General features: G+C 48.4%; 1 pseudogene; it reads left to right on the top strand.

Moving 5' to 3' along the window:
- Nucleotides 1–2,062: 2,062 nt before the first annotated feature.
- On the top strand, nucleotides 2,063–4,945 carry LOC135362036 (tetraspanin-13-like; annotated as a pseudogene).

Raw genomic sequence — 4,945 nt, 5'->3', positions numbered from 1 at the left:
TTAATGCTCTGCTGCCACCATCTTGAGATTTGTAATGATTTTGGAACAAGGGACTCCACGCTTTAATTTTGCACTGTCCCCTGCTTCTCATGACAACCCCCAGCCTCAACCACTTACTCCTCCTTACCATTTAGAATCCAATCTCCCCCCAATTTAATTGAGTGTCTTGGAGCCTTTGCTTAAAGCCTTTCAGGGGCTTCCTTCCATTGACAGCCAATCCTCTCGCCCTGGGGACAACCTCTACCCTGAGGGTGGGGCACCGCCCAGGGCATCCTGCAGCTCTGCACCTCCCAGCCCCACCTCACAGCATGTGCTCCCATCAGCAGCCTTGGCCACTGGATTTAATAAAAATGCCACCTTGTGCATGAGTTCATGCCTCTGCTCTTTTGGGGTGAGAAATTGACCCAAGGCTAAACCATGCAACTTATAACCATGGACAAAGCCAGCCCAAAACCTGGGGATAATTTTTTTTTTCATTCTAAAAGTAGTGTATGAAAAATAAAGGCAGGAATCTTGGAAATGCCAGAAAAATACAGAAAAGCACATGACTATCACCTATTGTCTTACTATCCCAAAGTAACTAGTGTTAACACTTTAGTGTATTTTTTCTTGGCCTTTTTTTTCTTGTTTGTTTTTTTACAAAGAGTAGCATCTTTTTTAAGTTTTTATTTATTTTTGAGAGAGAGAATGAGAGAGCACGAGATGGGGGAGGGTCAGAGGGAGAAGCAGACTCCCTACTGAGCAGGGAGCCCCATGCAGGACTCGATCCTGGGACTCCAGGATCGTGACCTGAGCTGAAGGCACTTAACTGACTGAGCCACCCAGGCACCCAAGTAGCATCTTTTTATATAGTTGGGATCACCCTGAATCTAACTCATGTGGTAAGAGGATACCAGACTTTTTATGTGAGGACGCTGAGAAGTGGTTCATCTGAATTAATCAGCCTGGATATACTATAATCCTTGTTCTTGCCTTTTGAAGATAATTATGGATTCATGGCATTCAGGCTAATTAGTTTTAATTAATTGTAATCATGATTGATGAAGGATACTTCTTTTTTTTTTAAAGGAGAGTGAGACTAGCTTTCTTTCTTTTTTTTTTAAAGATTTATTTATTTATTTATTTGAGAGAGCGAGAATGAGAGAGACTACATGAGGGGGGGAGGGTCAGAGGGAGAAGCAGACTCCCCGCCGAGCAGGGAGCCCGATGCGGGACTCGATCCCGGGACTCCAGGATCATGACCTGAGCTGAAGGCAGTGGCTTAACCAACTGAGCCACCCAGGCGCCCTGATGAAGGATACTTCTATGTGGGCTCCTGTGTGCCTTCAGCACCCCCAGAACATGGAGAAGCACCCCTGCCTTCTCACAATGACATAGTCCAGGCCCGTAGTGCACCTTCCCTGCCCCAAAACACAAAACCAGCTATTCTCCAGAGAGCCCTCATTCCCTGGGAATGGAGACAAGTATCCGTGACTGCATTTTCAGTATTGGGGACACCTCTTCAATTACTGCACGCTAATTTTTGGTGCAAAACTGTTTAATGGCTACCTAAGTGATCAGGTAGAAATGATCGATTTTGAAGAGTGTGACTTCATATTGCTATTTCCAATTTAGCTCTAACAATACTCTATAACAGGTGTCCTCAGCAAATATGGCCTGCCTGAGCGCTAGACCTGGCCCACCACTTGTTGTTGTAAATAAAGTTTTATTGGCACACAGCCATGCCCATTCATTTGCAAGTTGTCTATACCTGCTTCCCAGCTTGCAGGACAGATTTGAGTAGTTACCATGGAGCCCCAAAGGGCAGGCAAATCCCTTTACAGAAAACATTTGCAGGGCGCCTGGGTGGCTCAGTTGGTTAAGCGACTGCCTTTGGCTCAGGTCATGACCCTGGAGTCCCAGGATCGAGTCCCGCATCGGGCTCCCTGCTCGGCAGGGAGTCTGCTTCTCCCTCTGACCCTCCCTCCTCTCACACTCTCTCTCTATCTCATTCTCTCTCTCAAATAAATAAATAAAATCTTAAAAAAAAAATTAAAAAAAAGAAAACATTTGCAGACCCTCCTCAATAGACGCCTAACTAGATTTTTAGCCCCTCACCCAAAATATAATTTTACCTTTTTCTTTTATCATTTGGTGAACCATGTAAGTTTCTGAAGATCCTGATTATAACTTGTGTAATCTCGTATTCATTTTATCTGTCAGCATAAAATACAAGGACAGACCCTAGTAGTAATATCAACAGTCTCTACAATCCCTGTGGGTTGGAAATTAAGATCTAAGATCACAGGAGCTATGGAGGTGGGTGTGAATAACTGGCCTGCTGTTTGGTTCAGGGATTGGGCATGTGACCAGTCCTGGCCAATGAGTGTGTATGAGATTCCCAAGGATGCTGTAACAAACTATCACCAGCCCATTTACTCTCTGACAATTCTGGAGGTCAGAGGGCTGACGTGGTCTCATGGGGCTATATCAAGGTGCAGTGTTGGTTTGCAAATGGGCCCCTGTACACGCTGGGCAAGGAGAAACTGAAGGAAGGGACAGGCCATTCCAGATGGGTAGATGGGTTTATGAGCAAGGGAACATCCTTCCAAGGCTTGTCTACCACACTGCACCCGCCTGCCCCAATCTTAAAGCTTATATAGAGGCCTGAACTGAGTACCATCCAGATGGTCGGTCTCAACACCGCCTCACTGTCTCAAGGCTGTGTCCTTGGGCAGCTTCTAATGCAGGGAAGGCCAGGGGAACCACACCTTCCCAGCACAGGGGAGGGGGATGGAGCCTCCAAGTGCCCGGGTCCAGCTCACAGGTTGACCAGCACCACAACCTCTCAACGCCCCCTCCAACAGGTGGACAGGGCTGGCTCCTTCTGGAGGCTCCCTGGGAGAATCCATTTCCTGCCCTTCTCCGGCTGCCTCTGTGGTTGTCTCATTCTGACCTCTGCTTCTATTGCCCTGTCTCCTCCAACTCTGACCCTCCTGCCCACTCTTATAAGGACACTTGTCAGATCATTGGACCCTCTGGGGAATCCAGGGTCACCCTCATTGAGGGTCCTCAACTTAATCCCATCTGCAAGGTGCCTTTTGCCATGGGAGGTAACAGACGTACAGATTCTAGGGATTAGGACATAGACATTTTTGGGGGGTGTTATTCTGCCCCCCACAGGGGGAATGGAATGCTCTCAATCTTCATAGAGGCTCCCGGTGCACTGATGTGTGCATTCATTAAAGCTCAGCAAATGTATATCGAAGATTTATGAAAGTCATTGTAAATTTTACTTCAAAAGAAAAAATGTAAACAAAATTCACGAACTCTTTGTGAATCATATGCTAAAGGTATGCAGGCCAAATTATTCAGGGGGCAGCGGACTGATGTCTGCAAGCATGAAATGCGTCCAACACGAGTCGGAACCATGGAGGAACGCTGAGCCGGAGAGGTGGGAGGCACAGCAGAAGGGCAATGGTAGAATTCATGTTTGGGTAGGTGGTGTGCACTGCAAAATTATTTAAACTTGGCTGTATGTTTGGAAATTTTCAAAATCAAATGCTGGTGGGGGAAAAAAGTCAAATTGTTTTCCAGCATTTGGGGCCGGGGCTCGCGCTCCCGCGGTGGAGGCCGCAAGTTCCAGGGCGGGTTCTAGCCACGGCGCATGGGGTGCATGGGGCACATGGGGCGCATGGGGCGCATGGGGCTCCAGCTGTGGAGCCCCCCGCCCTGGCCTCAGCTAGGCCCCAAAGGCAAAGACAAGGAGGCTGTCCTCCAGGCTCCCTGGAGTCAGGTTTCCCTGCAGCTGCTGCGGGAACCACAGGCCCCAAGACGGTTTGCGGGGGGCCTCGCATGTTCCCAGAACTGCGGGTGCGCGCTCCCCCGGCTCCACACGTCGCTTCGTCTGTTGGTGACTGGAGTCGCTGCTGGTGCTCTGGTTTCCGGGCTGATTTCTGGCCTCTGGGTGCTTGACCTGGTCGCTGCAGTGCAGGGCATTATTTGTTTTCTTTTTAACACGATTATTCTCTTACTCGTGTTTATTGTTCTGTTTTCTGTCTGTGCCTGCTTAGCCCTGAACCAGGAACAACAGGGTCAGCTTCTGGAAGTGGGCTGGAGCAATACAGAAGTGCTCAAAATGACGTCCAGAGAAATTTCCACCGTGGGGGGGTTTGAAGTATTAACCCAAATGACACCTGCCTGGCCAGCACACAGCAGCTGCCCGAGCTCACGTGTCCTCCAATAATAGGAACAGATGCCAGAGAGGTTCTGAGATTTGCCGGGGGCCCTGGCTCTTCCTCAGCTGTACAGAGATCCTGGGTGTTTGGCTGACCTGCGGACATGGGCACCAGAAAGATCCTCGCGCTAATCCTAGTGGAATCCTTTGATGAGAAAACAAGGAACATCTTTCATGTTCTGATCTCGTTCACTTTCTCCAAGCTCAGCTGACCTGTGTGAAGAAGCAGGTAAGGAAGCTGAAAAGTTACATTATTGATGGGCGGGGGGAATTATGTATGTGTACCTCTTTCATTTCTCTAAATGTTTTTCTTTTTCCATTGCTGAAAAAAAAAATCGAAACTTGTGGTCTCCGCTGAGTCTCAGTGGTACCTCTCGTATCTACTGTGTTTACCGCGCGTCTGGCACGGCCCATGGGGGCATCTCAGCATATGGACCTGCAGAAAAGCTTTGTATGGCACTATTGTGTTGCTCATATTGTGAATCTAAATATACAGCTCCCGGGGCTCCTGGGTGGCTCAGTGGGTTGAGCATCTTCAGCTCAGGTCATGATCTCAGGGTCCTGGGATCCAGCCCCAGGCTCCCTGCTCAGCCGGGAGCCTGCTTCTCCTCTTCCCTCTGCCCCTCCCCCTGCTCATGCTCTCTCTCTCTCAAATAAATAAATAAAATCTTAAAAAAAAAGAATATGTGCAGTAACATCCCACTTATGTAAACTTTTAAAAGAGGCAAG

The sequence above is a fragment of the Mirounga angustirostris genome, unplaced genomic scaffold (genome assembly GCF_029215605.1).
Source record: "Mirounga angustirostris isolate CCGP_5_RB_7025 unplaced genomic scaffold, mMirAng1.0.hap1 SCAF_1, whole genome shotgun sequence".
In the NCBI taxonomy this organism is placed as follows: domain Eukaryota; kingdom Metazoa; phylum Chordata; class Mammalia; order Carnivora; family Phocidae; genus Mirounga; species Mirounga angustirostris.
Note: the sequence above shows the minus strand (reverse complement) of the source record. Positions and strands in the feature narration are given on the sequence as shown.